This window comes from Crocuta crocuta, unplaced genomic scaffold, assembly GCF_008692635.1.
Source record: "Crocuta crocuta isolate KB4526 unplaced genomic scaffold, BGI_CrCroc_1.0 scaffold138, whole genome shotgun sequence".
Taxonomy (NCBI): Eukaryota; Metazoa; Chordata; class Mammalia; order Carnivora; family Hyaenidae; genus Crocuta; species Crocuta crocuta.
In genome coordinates, this window is record NW_027532585.1 from 1,017,857 (window position 1) to 1,035,414 (window position 17,558).

The window sequence follows — 17,558 nt, forward strand, 5'->3', positions numbered from 1 at the left end:
TAGAATCACGTGGGTAGAAAGTACCTGTTAGACATGGGAATGCTCTTCGCTCCCCGGTGGATATTCTGATGCCTTATGACCGAGAGAGTTTTGACATGTCAGAAGGCTTGAAATTCTGATGCCCGGGGGGTACCCCAGACCCATCAAATCGGAATTTCTGATGTGAGAGCCAGGCGTCACCTGTTGGGTTTTAAAGCTTCCGCAGGTGATGCCAATGCGTAGCCAAGGCTGAGAACCACGGCCCATGCTCAGACCTGAGCTAGCAGGCAGTTTCGAGACGGACAGCGGGCTCTATCCTTGGACTCACAGCAGGTCTGCAGTGAGAGATTACAGTGCTAACGCATTTCCTCGTGTCCCCGGCCACCGCCGCTTGGCCGAGATCATACCCTGGGGACGGTGGTCCTAGAGCAAAGTCGCTTTCCCCAGGTGAGTTGCTATTTCTCCTTTCCTCACTCGCCCCTTCCCTTCCCGTCTGCCTTCCGCAGCAAGTCAGGGATGGCATTTCTTCTGTGCCTTCGCTGGCGCCCTGCTGTTTTCTGGCATCAGGATCAAGGAGAAGTGCAGGCTGGATTTGCAGACGGAGAGAGGCCTGCTCCTACAGCACGCCCGGCTTTTGGTTTTCTCTCTCTGGACATCACGCCGGGTGTAGGTACAATGAGTTCTCGTGGAGCCAGATCCCTCTTACATCTGCTCCCCCTCCCCGGAGGACGCTGGCCGCTGCTGAGGTATGGCCCCAGGGCCCACAGGGGACAGCTCAGAGATCCAGTCAGACCCGGCGCCCCGGAGCATCTGAGCTGGTGGCAGGTGTGGGGTGCGGATGGCAATTGGGGTGAGTGGTGGAGGGAAGGTGGGGTGCTCTGAGCTGCCGAGGCCACAAACCTGAAGCTCAGGAGCCTAGGAGCCCAGCATTCACTGGTGTTTGGCAGGTTTTAAGGCAGGTACACAGCAATGCAATCTGGAAATGAGACTGGGTCAGCAGTCTAGCAGGACTTGCCATAGGAAAAGAGTTCTCTCCCCCCCACTTCCCCCTCTCCCTACCCTCTTCTCCCCACGGTCCCCCTCTACCCCCTCCCTTCTCTTTCTGTCTCCCTTTGTCTTTCTCCTCCCCAGAGCAGGTAATTTGCCATCCAGGTCCGTGGCCCAGGAGCCACTTAATTGAATGGATATGACCCTGTAGTAATCATAGAGGCTTCTGGTATCCACCCCACTCAGCCTGCAGGACAAAAGCAGTAAATGTCAAAAGCCGCCCTCCCCGTGGGACATAAGGCCGTCTTTGTTAAGTGCCAGGCTTATCTGCTAGCACTTTACAATCTTAAGGCAACACGCCCACTCCTCCTGACTGTTTTTCTTGGGCCGGGTAAGCCTGAGCCCTGAAACCCTGGGGAAGTTATCTGTTCAGAAGGTGGGCTCTCTTTGAGGNNCCGAGTCGGTGAGCCGCTCCCCCAGGGGGACAGGTAAGGACATTGGGGTGCCTCTGGGCTCCCAGGCCAGGGCGCTTTCAAGGACGTTTTGCTCAGTTGTCTGTCCTGTTGGGCTCTCCGTGTCCTTCAAAGCGGCCGTGGCCACAGCATATGACAGTCTGTGCTGCTTGGGCGGAGGATCTGGCTTTACCGGACTGTAGGATCCTGAGCAAGCAGGGAGGAGAACTTTCCAGAAATCAGGCCATATTCCCTTCTTGTAGGAGGACTGGTGTTTGAGGGAAATGGCTTTACAGAGCACCGCTTCCTTCCCCTAAGAGGAGATTGGGCTCTGTGCTTTTCCCATCCGGTGCCCCCCGAGCCAGTGAAGGGATAGGAGGGTCATAAACAACTGAACACCCTGAGTTAGCTCCCCTGCAGACACCCCCAGGGGCTCCTGGGGGCCCAGTGTTGTGTCTGCTGCCGGTGATGCCCAGGGAGAGGGAACAGCGGGCTCTCTCTCCTCTAAGATAGCGATTCTCAAACTGTTCCGTCCGAGGGCACCTTTTATACTCTTAAGAATTTTTGTTTGAGGGTTGTATCTGTCCATATTTACCACATTAGAAATAAAAACAGAGAAATGTTTGATAATTACTTTAATTTTTTTAATTTTTTGTTTATTTATTTTGAGAGAGACGGAGACAACGTGAGGGAAGGAGAGAGACAGAGACAGAGAAAATCCCAAGTAGGTTTCACGCTGTCAGCACAGAGCCTGATGCGGGGCTTGAATTCATGAAACCGTGAGATCATGACCTCAGCTGAAACTGAGAGTCAGATGCTTAACTGACTGAGCCACCCAGGCACCCCTGACAATGATTTTTTAAACAGTACTTTTTAACATTTATTCATTTTTGAGACACAGAGTGCAAGCGGGGAAGGGGTGGAGAGGGAGGGAGACACAGAATCCGAAGCAGGCTCCAGGTCTGAGCTGTCAGCAGAGAGCTCAACTCTGTGGTTGAGCTTGAACCCACGAACTGCAAGATCATGACCTGAGCCGAAGTCAGATGCTTAACTGACTGAGCCACCCAGGCGCCCCTGACAATTATTTTTTAAATTCATTTTTAAATGCCCCGTATGGGAATCTACCCCCGCCCCCCCACCAAACCAAGAAGAGCACATGGTATACACTGAATGTTAGCCCATTTGACAATAAATTATATATAAAAAAAAGCCCTGCACATGTTAACATAAATAACACTTTAAAGAGAAAATTACATTGGCTTTATTCTAAACAGGTTTATTAACTTTCTCTTTATTATGTCCCATCCTGCAAACTCATTTAGGCAGGTGTGGGGCTCCCCTGGTTTATGCCCTGTGTCTCAAGGGACCCTGTTCTTTACTGTCTAATGCCTAGTGTCCTGGGAACCATGTTGTCCCAGGTATTTTCTCCGGATTTTTTGTCGTTTTGGATGAGACCATAAATCCAGCGCCTGTTACTCTCTCTTGATTGGAATATCTGTAGAGTTTTTAAAAAATGTCCATGCTTCGATCCTAAACATGGGGATTCTGATTACCTAGTAGGTTTGAGGTGAGCGGCGAGCATGCCAGTTTCTGAGTTTGGAGAACAAAAATCTGTAACAATATTGGGGTGTCTGGTCAGCTCAGTCAGTAGAGCGTGTGACTCTTGGTCTTCGGGTTGTGAATTCCAGTCCCACGCTGGGTGTAGAGATTAGTTAAAAATAAAATCTTTAAAGAAAAATTGTGTAGCCACCAACAAGCATTTGCGGTTCTTCTGTACTGCACCCCCACCCCCACAACTGAGAACCCTACCACAACATGCTAGTAATAGTTATTATTTAGTATGCATTTCCCGTGCAGCATGCGCCATGCTGGCTAGTTACACGTTTTGCGTAATTTCATTTTTGTAATGAACCATTGGTCAAGGTATTCTTTTTTTTTTTTTATTTCTAGGGGAGAGAGAGAGAGAGAGAGACAGCATGAGCAGGGGAGGGTCAGAAAGAGAGGGAGACACAGACTCTGAAATAGGCTCCAGGCTCCAAGCTGGCAGTCAGCACAGAGCCCGACGCGGGGCTCGAACCCATGAACCATGAGATCATGACCTAAGCGAAAGTTGGATGCTTAACCGACTAAGCCACCCAGGTGCCCCTGGTCAAGGTATTCTTATCAGCATATCACAGAAGAGGAAAGGGACACTGGGAATAAGGGGAAAAACCCTAGCCTTTAGTTACCTCTGGCCAGTTTTCTAATCCCACTGAAGTGTGGGTCCCAATTACCACCCATCTGCAAAGTGCACACTCTGATATTTGACCAAGCAGGCAGCTGCTTTCAGAATCATTTTTATTCATTACGATGATTTACGGGGCTTTACTAACTCTGCCCTTACGCAATTGCTTTGCCATTGAGAGATCTCTTTTCCTTTCTTGGTTATTATATTCTTATTGTTCTTTCAGTCCTTTTAAAGCAAAATTAAAAGAACAAACACGAAACACAACCAAAGAACAGTTACAACATGTGTAAGAGACACAGAATGACCGTGAACCCACTCGCCAGCTTAAAGTGCCTTTTAACAGATGCTGCAAGTGAGACTGAGGTGGCTTTGACTCCGTGCACAGACCTCGAGAGGCACCACCTTATCTCTGGTTGTTCTCATCTCTGTACCGACCAATCTCTCCAAAATGTTTTATTTTAATAAGGCTCAGAGATCAGGGCCCCTTGTGAATCAGGCATGCTACCTCACACATCCCAGGGAATTGACGCTCTCAAAGGAATCATTTAGCTGTTTGCGAAAGAATGAACAGTCCTGGCGATCATGTAGCAAAATGCATAGTTAATAAAACTGGAAATACCCCTGAGGGAGGCATGGAGCATATGTTATAGTCTCTGGGAAGCAATATCTCATTTTCTTTGCCAGAGCTCAAAAACTGCTTAGGAATTGCATCAGGGACTCCTCTGCTCTGGTGTTCCTGCCCAATTACCCAAACTGCCCTTGACCACCTCACTCACAGAAGGTAAAAACATGGCATCTGTTTTCTTAATGTTTCTCTCCCGAGAAAGAGAGCTGCAGGCATCACAAGTGTAACAACAGCCATGTTGCTTTCCGGCTGATACCTACTCTCCCCTCCTCATGGAGTGAGCTTTGCTGATTCGTATCCTGAAGATCTGTGCTTCCCGTGTGTGGCAGCCCTGACATCCTGGAGGCGGTGTGGGAGGGCGTCTTGGAGTAAAAATAATCTTTGAATCCCTGCCTACACCAAAGCTCAAGTGTACATACGCTACTAGTTATCAGATATACATAGATGCTTATAGAATTAGAAGTGCAAATCAATTCGGTTTCTGAATGAATGGTAAATTTTTGTCACACTTCCCCTCCCCCCCCCCACTCAAGAAATAAAATACTGTTAGGAAGGGGGTTTGTAAAGTTTTCTACCATGGAAAATGGGGCTGTTCCTCAAAGTTGAGGACGGTTGGACTAGATCATTTCTCACCTTTTTTTGTCCCAAATCCCACGATGTTGTGACCGCGGGACATGGCCATTGTATGTCCTGGGCTTTTCATATTTCCAGTTCCTTGGATTCTATCTCCTACATGGGAATGAGTCTTGATTTTATTTTTTGAGCAGGCCATTTGCACGGATTGCAGGCTGAGGCGCTCCCCCCAGGTTCTCTGCGGGCCTTTGCACCCCACTGCGTCTGAGCCTTTGTGTGCTTATTAATCCTCTTGTGATTGCTATGTTCTTCTACTCAATCGTTTCATAATCTCCTCATTTCCTGACTGCAGCATTTTATCCTTCCTTGCCTAGTCCCCCAACTGGCCTCCGAACTAAAATTATTACATCACTTCTTCTCCCATCACATATTAAAACTCCTCATAGCACAAATGATCTCAATTAGCTAGGGGGTAGGAAGAATGTAATCTGATTTAATAAATCCATACAAATTCATGCAGACATGACCGAGAGGCCCCTGTGAGACTAACCCCCACGCCCATTTGGTCATATTGTCTTTTTAAAAGAAGATGCTTGTTAAAAGAGGATGACCGGTTAGTTGGTAACTTTCAATAGGAAGGCAATGGACAACGTGGGAAAGTACAGACACCCCGGATGCGGAGATCATTTGGCGGGTGGGGAGGGGTGAGTGAACTCACGGACAGGTGGACCGGGCTTGGCAGGGAGAGTCTCTTCTCAAAGTCAGTATCCCTCTTTCCCCTCTTCTGTCCCCTTCATTCTCCAAACCCCCTCAAGGGTACACAGGTGCCAATATTTTTCACAGCGGCTCACCTATCAGGGAGGGCAGAGAAGGAGAGAAAAATCTGTAGGTGTTGACAGTAGTAGCAACAAGCTGTTATTATATAATTTGCTTGTGTGAGTCCAGGACTTCTTGTGAGTGGGAGCAAAGCAGTCCTACATAATGATGAAAAATTAATATTAAAGCATGTCTGAAGGTGTGACCATTGTGAGCACTTCTATCCCATATTCCTTTAGATTTGTAGAGTCTGGAGCTCTTTCCTGCTCTCTGTGGAACAGGGAACCAGGTGAACTTGGGTCACTAAGCCTGATTACTAGATAATGTTTATCCCAGAAGAATGGGGATGGGCTGGGGGAGAGATTGGGTTGGGTGGGAAGGGGAGCCATGCAACAAGGAGCTGAGGCAGAGAGGCGGAGGGCCCCTGGGGATCATGAATTCTTGTCCACAAGAAAACAAGGCCACAGTTTCCACCTGAGGCTTGGGGCCAGGGTTCTAGTTCCCAGGTGGTGGAATGGGTATGACAGACCAGAATCTCCGTGGTATTAAAGACTCGGAAAACTGGAGCAGTTGGGCTAAGGGGTAAAGCAACGATCCATGATCCACGATTAGAATGCAGGTGCCGTGGAGGAGGCAGGGAACGGGCTGTTCGAAGCCCAAGCATTCTCAACCCACGAACTCCATATCCCAGGTCAGCCTGATGGGGAGCTTGATCCAGTGTCTAGACCCTTGTGCACGTAGGGCTAGCGGGTGTTGGAATTTCTTGTCACAGCTTGGGTTTGGTTTGAAAAGATTCCAATCTCTACAGAGCTTTGTCTGAGGAGCCAGGAGTGGAAGCAGACGTTTTGAAGGCAACGTAGTATATAACACAATTCTAGAATCGGTATGAGCAAGTTCTAGGGGAATTGTGTGAGAATAGGAAAAGGTAAGTCTCAGTCTGCCTGGGGGCTGTTGGGAGAGGTTTTCATAAGGAAAATCTTCACCAAGCATTGAAGAATAAGGGAAACCAGGTGGAAGAAAGGCCTTTCAGACAAAGGTTTGGGGAGAGAGATTGCTCTGGTCATGCCGGGGAGTGATGGAGAGCGGGGTGTGATGGGAACTGAGAGGGCAAGTCTGGAGGTTCCGCTGGGGGTGGGCAGAAATTCCAGGGTGTGCAGTTACAGCTGCTTGTATTGATTTAGGAATTGGTATCCTTTTCGACTCTGAGTGACTGTAAGGAGCCTGGATCTGAGCAACGAAAGCTTCATTTGTGCAGAAAATTCTTGCTGAAATCAATCATTTCTTCAAGGAGCTCTTGTCTTTCCATTGAAGAACAGTATTCAGACACCAGTATCCGAGTGCTGAGTGCTCTGATTGCCACTGGAGTGTCTGAGTGTGGACAGAGCTAGGAAATACACGTGTGATCCTAACCCACGCGTGTTCATGCATCTACACTCTTGTGTCTGTCTGTGCACTGTATGGAATGCCGTGGGCTCTGGGATCTGTTTATTACAACGCCTCTGAGATAAAAAATCTGGCTTATCATCCCGCCCAATGAATAATCCAACTCTCCAGACACCAAGTGGGTGTCCTACAGTTTAATACTGACCCCCAACTATCTGGGGTTTGTGCAGACCCTTCAGGTAAGTGCTCAGTCCCATAAAACTGCCCCCACTTCAGATGCCGGTCCCAAGTCCAGGTCTTCAGTACTTCTGATGGACCAGCTATACATTAGGAGTTCCCATGACCACCTCCTCAGGCTCCGTAACTTTTTAGAATGGTTCACAGAACTCAGGAAAGCACTTACTATTTCCAGTTTGTTATAAAGCCTATAACGTAGGAACAGCCAAATGGAAGAGATGAACAGGACAAGTATGGGAGGTGGGGGGGTGGGCTTGGAGCTTCCATACTCTCTTGAGCATACCACCATCCCAGCACCTCCGTGTGCTCACCAATACAGACACTCTCCAAACCCCATCTTTTAGGGTCTTCTAGAGGTCTCGTTGTGGCGGCATGGTTAACTCATTGACTTGGTGATAAACTCAATCTCCAGCTTCTCTCCCCTCCCCCATAGGTTGGGGGTGGGGCTGAAATTTCCTACCCGCTGATCACATGGCTGGTTCCTCTGGCAACCAGCCCCATCCAGAAAATATCTAGGGGCCCACCAAGAGTCCTTCCACTAGTGTAAACTCGGGTGGTTGAAAGGGGCTTGTTATGAATAACAAAAGATGCTCCTCTCACCCCAAACACTCAGGAAATTCCAAGCGTTTCAGAAAATCTCATTCTAGGAACCAGAGATGAAGACCAAATACATGTTATTATGTCACAGTCTCACAGTTCTTACTAATAGCTCTGACTCCAGCCCAACACCCTGGGGTTGATTCTCGCCTTCCCTCTTTCCTTCTTTGTAACTTTTTCCCTCCAGCAATGAGAAACCGCCTCTCCCCTATTACATGCTTCACTGCTCCATTCTAGTATGCCACATGAAGCTGTTTGCAATTGCTACTCCCCCCACCCCTCTGAGAAACACATTGACTAACTAGATTATAGCATTTATGCACAGTTATTTTTGTCTTTAGCCTTACAATATCCAGTCAAGATATTTGTTTTTCAAAGTGACTTCGGTTAGTTCTTTTCCCCTCCATGTGGTTATGTGGTTTTATTTGTAATATGTCAGGCTCACTCGTTACTGTTTGTATTCATCTTGGGTTTCTAGCGCATCTTGGTTGGCCTTGATTATTTATTCATTTATTTATTTTTTGGATGGGAAGGGCATTTGAGACATTACTGTGGCTCTCACATTGTTATACCCAATCCCCAGCCAAAATCCAAAAGTATCACCCCGTCCTTGTCTCTGGCACCCCCTGTGCCTCCCTCCATGGGTCTCACCTCTTTCCCACCTTCCCTTGGTTACCAGGCTCCTTGGTTTCTGGTTTAACCCCCTCCCCCTTGGTTGTTTTTTTTTTTTTCCCCTCACAAATGAGAGATACCTGAGCATATATTGTTTTATATTTTATTTTATGGGTTGAATTGTGTCCCCCCTCCCTGACCGATATGTTGACATCTCACTGCTCTGCCCCCCCACCTCAGAATGTAACCTTATTTGGAAATAGGCTCACTGAGTATATAATTATTTAAGATGAGATCATGAAGAGTAATCTGCTATCCAACAGAACTGGCATCCTTACACAAAGGGGGAAATATGGACATAGACATACAGGGAGAAGACCACCTGATCTGGGGATCCCAAGCAGACCGGGCTACTCACCACTGACATAATCAAAAGGCAGAGAAATAAGTGGTAGTAGTGGGGGAACAAGAAAGAAGTTTATTTCAGTGAGGCCAACATGGGGAACACAGCAAACCAATGTCTCAAAGACCATCTCCAAGGTGCTGAAAATATTGATACAAGGAAAATGTGAGACAAGGGTCGGTGGACATGGAGGTTGGCAGTAAAGGTAAAGTTGATCATTGTTTTGGGGTCAGTCTTGCTGGGGCTCGTTGGCTCCGGGCAGCCCTTCTTGCTTGAGGGGGTAGTTTCAGATCCCATCATGGGATGCTTTGTCCACAGGGTCTTTTGCCTGACTTAAGAGATAAGCTGGAAAGAAGGACTTAACCAGTTAGAACATACAGACTGCAGTCAGAATGGAGGTAAGTCTCTTTCATGGAGATGAAGGCAAAGATCAGGGTGATCCTTCTATGAGCCAACAAAAACCAAAGATGGCTGCCAACCTACAGATGCTAGGGGAGCGGCAAGGAAGAGAGTCTCACTCATGGTCCTGTGAGGAAACCAACCTTGCCCACACCTTGATCTTGGACTTCCGGCCTCCAGAACCATGAGACCATCAATTTTTGTTGTTTAAAAGCTACCTGGTTTGAGATATTTTGTTAGAGCGGCTCTAGAAAACTCATGCCCCCCGCCTTTAAATACAATGGGTACCATAATATAGGTACTATTGTGCTTTGTTTGCCTATGTCCTGGGAATCGGCCCATATAGAAGCTGCCTTCATGATTTTTAAAAAATAACTGCATAATACTCCAGCATGAGGATGTACCAGGTTATTCAATAATTCTCCTGTGTATAAGCATTTAGGTTGCTTCCACGATTTTGCAGTTATAAACGATGCTGTAATAGATGCCCTTGTATATATGCATTTTTATAGACTTTTTCAAAAGGTTATTTATTTTATTTTGAGACAGCAGGGGAGAGGCTGAGAGACAGGGTGAAGAGAGAGTGAATCTCAAGCAAGCTCTGCACTGACAGTGTGGTGCCCCATGCGGGGCTCAAACTCACAGACTATGAGATCATAACCTGAGCTGAAATAGAGTCTGATGCTTAACTGACTGAGCCACCCCGGCGTCCCTGTACATATGCATTTTTATACTGTTTGAAGTATATCTTCAAGGCACATCACTAGCAGGGGGCCTGGTGGGTGGAAAGGGAAGTGCATAGGCCCATACTGCCAAATTTCCCTCCAGGATGATTCCTAACAATTTGCATTCCTACCAGAAGTGTAGGAGAGTACTGATTTTCCCACAGCCTCACATACAGGCCACGTTGTCATATTTTGAAATCTTTGCCAGGTCTCACCTGTCAGGTGAGAAATGGTATCTCAGGAATGTTGTAATTTGAATTGCTCTAATTATGAGTGAATTTGAACATTTTATTTTCGTTCGAGGGTCATTGTTAGATCTTTTTTGTGAGTCATCTGTTCATGTCTTTTTCCTTGTTTTTCTATCGGGTTTTATTCTTTTCCCCCACCAATGTTAAGAGGCGTTTATATATAAGAATATTAGTCCTTTGTCTATGCTGTATATTGTGAATATTTTCTCTCATTTTGTCAATTGACTTTGCATAATGAATATCCCCATAATCCACTTTGACTTGTATTTATCCAAATCTGTCAAGTTTTTTTTTCCATTGCATCTAGGTTTGGACTATTCGTAGGTAGAAAGCCTTTTCCTGTGCCAAGATGAACCCTGTTTAATGTCAGTTTGGATATTCAGGTAGAGCATCAACTGAATGGATTAGGCCATTCGTTAGAAGTGGATTGTGCACAGATTCATGGGATCCATGCAGTAGTCTAGCCAGCCAGATGGAGCACGCTCCCAATTATTTATAACTAATTTTTATAACACTTTCCTATTTACACACCCAGTGAGCAATTGCACATGATCCACAGATGTTCATTTATCAAGAGTCTTCAAGGCATGACATCAAGCCCCAAGGGACCATAGTTGCCAGAACTGGAAGACATGTTAGGCTCTTGGTAGGACTGTTCTCAGGGTGTAGATGAATGAGTTCTCCTCTGTGCAGGCAAGAAATTGAGGCAAAGTGGAGGGGGTGGTATTAGTTGTCATAGGGAGGATTTAAAGATTTCTTTTTTAAACTTTCAGTCTCTAAGTCTGGGGTTATAACTCTGAGAGTATATGTTGAGCTTTTCTTTCTTAAACATTTTTTTTTTTTTATCTCAGCCCTTGAAAGCCTGTTTTCCTTAAAGCCCTCCTCAATCTCCTAATCATTTTCTGTTTCCTCCCTCGTCCAATTAGGGAAGCCAGACAGAGGCATAGCTTCGGTGCTTGAATGCGTTGTTCAATTAGGTCATTTGTGTAGTTCATTCAGCAAATATTTGTCTGGATTTATCTTTCAGGCAGGGTGTGTGTGTGTGTGTGTTGGAGAGCTGATGCCTGTACCTTACCAAGTCCAGTGAGAACCTCTGGGATTGGAGCCTGGGTGTCCATATTAAACAATCACCACCCAGACTTCCCAGGTGATTCTCATATGCAGCTGGTGGTGAGGACAGCCTTTCTGCATCATGTTTCGCAAATTCTAATGTATCTGCAAATTGCCCAGGAATCTTGTCAACATGCAGATCGTGACACAGTAGGTCTCGGTTGGAGGAGAGGGGCGGATCTGAGACTCTACATGCCTAATAGGCCCCCAAGTGAGGCAGATGCTACTGATCCACGCCCACACTGAGCAGCAAGCCTCGACCACACCAGGAAGCAAGCTTGTGGATGTGTTTGTTGAATAGTTTCAGCTGTTAGGACTGACCGAATGGTTGTCATGAGATGGAGGACCCATCTCCAGAGGCATGCCTTTTTTCCATGGGTTTTTTTAAAATCCCCAAAGCTGAGAATATCTTTGCCCATGAGGCTTGGGGTTATGGCTCAAGTCTGTGAAATCCAGCCCCATCGCAAAGTGTAACTCAGCTGTGTCATCCATCCTGGTGCAGCCAGCAAGCTCTTTTCAGGAATGATCTCTCTCCCGTTTCCCTTTGTTGTTGTTCTCTGTGGAGTTTGTGCTGTTATGAGCCGTGTAATTGCTGGTTGGAAGGAAGCTATCCACGCCACGCCACGGAGCACATGCGTAGACTCTCTACAAGGTTCTCCATTCCCTCCAATCAGCAACCGGAACAATGGAGGTTTCTCCAAACCTGAAACAAACGCAGGACGGCCCCCATCTGATTCTCTGGATGAGCCCAATGGCATCTCCTTCAAACAGCCTGGGAGCTATTCTGCTAGTTTGGATCCAAGATGTGATTAGCGGTTAATGGGCCTTGAAAGACATCTTTATTTATTACTGTTGCAGAGCCGCTGTTGCCTTGATATTGATCTTTTCCAATTTTCTATTTTGTCCTTTGAAATGCTAAGAACCCAGCAGGGCAGTGCATTGCCTGCAGCACTCACTTTGTTTAAAGCTCATTTCCTTTTGCAATTAATGTAGTGATATTTCATTGTAGTTGTTACTTGGTTCGGCTTTTCGTTTAGACCAGAGGCTTGATATGAATGAGGACATGTCATTTTAAAGGCAGGTGGAGGGCAGAGGAGAACCCAGTTTGAAAATAAGTTCAAACTTAAAAAAAAAGAGAGAGAGAGAGAGAATGAGAGTGGCAGAGAGAGAAAATCCCAAGCAGGCTCCGTGTTGGTAGTGCTGAGCCCGATGCAGGGCTTGAACTCACGACATGCAAAATCATAACTTGAGCTGAAACCAAGATGTGTAACCAACTAAGCCACCCAGGCACCCCTAAGTTCAAACTTCTAATGAGGTATCAATGAGAGGCTTAAATCGGTGTACTTATCAAGAAATCATTATTCTTCATATAACAGTGGTGAGGGGCGGGGGAGTTCTTTGTTGATCAGAATATATAGTATTCAGAGTATTTTTAGGAGGTTGAAATTCAGGCTCAGAAAAGAGGAGTTAAATAATATTATGGTTTATTCAATGGATAGCGTTTCTATCTCTGATCCCTTTGGTAAGTTTGTGGCACTCAATGTGATGCACTTTCAAGGTGCTGAGTCCTATAGGGGACATATGAATGAATGACACATTGCTGTGCTCCTGGGACTGAGTCTGGGGGAAGCAGCAAATAGATAAGAGAGGGAGCCACATCGTAGAAGCAGGTGAGGTTCTAAAGTTAGGCTGCAGACAAAAACTGCATAAAGTCAAAGCATGACAGAGCTAAGTGTCATTGCAACAAATCCTCATACTCCTGAGTAGATTCCACTCTTTCACTTACGCTCCAGCTGGAGAAGCTGGCGTGTGTTTGGGTTCCGACAGCACGGGTCCTTAAACGCTAGGATGGTTCCCAGAGAGGGAATATGCCCCCAGGACAAACGGCACGTAAGAGAAGCAGGTATATGTATCTGCCCCCGAAACAGACATGCCGGGTGAGGGGATTCCCTGCTCTGTCTCATTGTTCTTTTTCTGGTGAATTCCTATATGTACTTTTTGTTCGATGCACAAAGCTGATGTGATTCTGGTGTATGAAGCCAGGCAGACTTACAGCTTCTGGAAGGCAGCTATGCCCAAAGAGTTAGGGGGGTTGGGAGAGAAGGAGATTATCCCAACCAGTAGGTTGGTGGAAGTCTTTTTGGAGCAGTAGAGATGAGAGTCAGGCTTTGGAGGAAGGCGTGACTTTGACAGGCAGTGTGTAAGGGACTTGAAGCCCAGGGTGAGTGGGTGGGGAGAAGGCACAGAGGATGTGGAGTCTGGACCTTGGGAAGCAGATATGGGGAAAGTGCAGGTGCACATAGTGGGTGATGCTATGTGACTTGCAGAAGGCCTTCCTCTGTTCTGTAGGCGGTGTTAGAGTGAGATAATAGATAGCGAGATCGCTGATGGAAAGGAGATAGAAGCTGGAGCGGCAGAGCACCTCAGGGGAAGCACACGGAGACTCAGGGAGCGGGTGTGGATGACCAGAAGGGGCAGCCTGATGCGGGTGGGGTGTGGTCGGTCTGGAAGGACCTGAAGATAATAGTGGACAGGGGGCAGGGGCCTGGACCAGAATCTCCGGAAGGTAGAGGTACCCATGAGTGTTTTTAAAAAGCACATTCAATATTATATTTTATGTTTGGAAAATAAGAAAAATTAGATTTTTTAAATGATACCAGCAACTGGGAGCAAAACACTTGAATCATTTGGGTACAGGAGATGCAGAGGGGAGTAGCGACTCTTCCTGGCTGGGCAGGGGACTCTGCGGAGGGGCAGGGCCAAGTCTGAGAGCAATGGAGAGGCCAGAGAGAATTGATTTTCCCAGAGAACCGGGCGGGGCTAAGAGGGAATCCTAAAAGGTGTGTGACGCCTGTACGGCAGAGTTGAGCCTGAGGATCTGCTTGATTAGGCGGTTCCTGGCCTAGTTTTGTGCACGGTCCCCCTTTGGCAGCGTCGGAATAAAGTCCTTAAATGCACAAAACGAAGTGCATAGGATCATAAGGGAAACTGACTATACCAAAATAAAATCACCAAAATAACTTTAAAAATATATATGTACTTTTAATTAAGACATTGAACAATAAGAACTAGGAACAGGTCTACTCCTTAATGTAACTTTGCAATACTGATGACTAGAAATAAAAATTTGAGACCTGCAACAACTGTAATGTGATGTGAAATATTTTTGTATCTAATTTTTAAAGAAAAGTTTGAGAGAGAGAAAGCGAGCATGAGTTGGGGAGGGGCAGAGAGAGAGAGAACAGAGAGAATCCCAAGCAGGCTTGTGCTGTCAGTGCAGAGCTCAACGGAGGGCTCAAACTCCCAAACCGTGAGATCATGACCTGAGCTGAAATCAGATGCTCAACTGACTGAGCCACCCAGGCGCCCCTTGATATCTAATATTAACTAGTATTGCAGTGGTGTGTGCCTACTTTCATAATTATAGGAAATGCCAAATTTCGATTAGATGTCAGGGAAGACAGAGATGTACTATTCTTTTTTTTTTTTTTTTTTTGCATCTTAGCTCACAGAGCCTGTGAATTCTGTGAAGTCAGGGGAAGAGCCCCAGGAACCCCACAGCTTAGCCCATGCCTTTTCTCTGGACTTTGGAGGGTGGGAGTGAGGATGGAGAAGTGGTGAACCATCACTGCTCACGGCATTAATCAGATAAACCAAGAAAAGTGACCATACACTCTTGGTACACTCTTGGTGGATTCTAGATGGCGGATTCAGTAGAGGTTGGTGCGGGGACATGGGAGGGCCCTGAGGAAGATGGTGCTGGGCTCTAGATAGAAAGAGTCTGGGCCACGTATGGCCACTGTGCAAGCCTGAATGGCTGTGGAACGAGGGGAAGCTCTAGGTGTGGCCTCATGTGTACAGAGCATTTTATAAGGCCACACCCCTCTAATAGAAGGATCTGCCTCACATTTGATATAGAAAAATCAGTTTTAGTGGGGTTTCAGAGAAAAACATTGCATCTCTGGGAATTTGAGATGTAAGTGAACTATTTTTCAATAACAAAGTTCTCATTTGGTAAACCTCCCCCGAAGTCTGTTTGGAGTACCCAAACATTGCCCACAGCTTCAGTGTTGTTAAAGATTCCCTCATGTAATGACTCGATGCCTCATTAAGGATGCGAGAAAATGCCAAGACAAGAAGACCCTAATCTTAAGAGTGTGTAGACTATGGAAATGTAATCTGCTGTTACGACAAGTGACAGTGGTCACTGCCGAGCCCATTCCTGTGCCTGCTTGAGCCGGCTGGCCCCACCAGGCCCTTATTCCTCAAGAGGATGACGACTGCCCTTGTGGAAGTAACTCAGGCCCCAGTGGAAGAAGACCTTGGGGTGACTTGAACTGTTTTCTCAGGGGCTAATTCCAAGCGGGCCCCTCGGGCCAGCCGCGGAAATCAGACTCCTTCTGCATTTTTCTTTTTTACGACAGCGTGAACCTCACCACAAAGCCATGATGTTTAACCATGTGGATTTGCTGGAATTCAAAAGTCATCTGAAAGTACTGCAAACACGACCGAAATTTTCAGAATGTGGCGTGAGGAAATGGTGCCCTAGTACTTACAAATCAGTGGCTCTCTCCTCGTTAGGGGTGGGGCGGGGGCGGCCCAGAACAACCTCTGCGCCTTGCTGTTGAACGCTAGCAGATGGCCTTCTAAGTCAGACTCTCCCCGTGGCAATGTTCTGGTCCTTGAACACAGAGCCCCAAACTCTATCGAAGTGTAACTCTCTCGGGCAGAGATTGCAAGCTCTTTGAGAAACGAATACTTTCTGTTGTGGTCTCCTGTGCCTTCTGGAGTCTGAAGAGCAAAATTATTGGTGTTCCTAGGAAGAGCCAGCTGGGACTCGAAGTGTGGAACTGCTCCCTTCTTTTCAGTCGTTTTTGGCAGCGTTTTGTGTTGAAACTTACAAGGTTCCAGGCTGTAACAGTTTCGCGTCAGTTTCCTGGGGCTGCTGCAACAAATCTCGCAGTTTTTCATGGCTTCAAACACCAACAGAAATTCATTCTCTCACAGTCTTAGGGCCCAGAAACTGACAATCAAGGTGTGGGTAGGTTTGGCTCCTTCTGGAGGCTCTGGAAGACTGTTGCATGTGTCTCTCCCAGATTCTGGTGGCCCTGGTGTTCATGCCTTATGGCAACATGACTCTAGTCTGTTTCCGACATCACGTGGCCACCTCCCCTGTGTCTGTGTCAGATGTCCCTCTTCTTTCTCTTACAGGGACACCGGGCATTGCAGTTAGTCCATTGCATTTGGACAGCCTAAGCCTGGTATGAGTTCATCTGAAGATCCTTAACTTGATTATACCTGCAAAGACTATTTCCAAATAAGGTCACATTCATAGGTACCAGGAGTTGAGACTTGGATGTATCTTTTTGGGGGGATACTATTTGACCCAGTACCACACAGAGAAGAGGTCGTTAGGTGTTGGGGAAGGAGCATGGATTTGGAATTAGAACAACTGATTTGAAGCCCGGCTCTAATACCAGGAAGAACTGCAAATTATTTAAACTTCTGAGCTGTAGTTTTTCATCTGTGACATGAAGATAATGATGGCAAACTTGTAGGTTTTCTGTGATTAAGGGAGCTGAGGTAAGGCATATACCTTACAGTGCCTGAGACCTATCAGGGGCCCCCAACATAGTACCTGTTTTCACTGTTTTTAAGACCAGAGTGTGGGGTAGCCCACAGGCTTGGTTCCTTATCCAGTCCACATGTGGAGCTATGATATTCAGAGGTGATATGGCTACTCTTTGGGCATTTCCAGTGGGTTATAGACACAACAGTCTGGCATCATATGGACTGAAAGTTGGAACCCCTCCAGCCCTGTTTCTGCCCTCCTTTCTGGTGCTTAGGAGTGGAGCCGCCATCTTGTCCTGCCCTGTACTGAGCCACAGAGCCTAACCCTTGTGTCCATCTAGACCCAAGCATGAAGAGGATTGTGGGAAAAATGAACATGCCCACCAAACACTAGCAGGGCAGACAGGTCGGTGTCAGTATGCTAAAACTCAAATCCTCAGCGATAGCTTACTTTTGATACTATACCAATAGATAAAAATATAAAGAACGTAGTAAACAGTTGAACCTATTTGATTATAGCTTCGCAAATGGAAGGGATGAGGGATTTTGTGGCTAGCATCTTGATAGAATCATCAATAGGATTTTGCCACTATTACCAGCCGTGCGACCCGGGA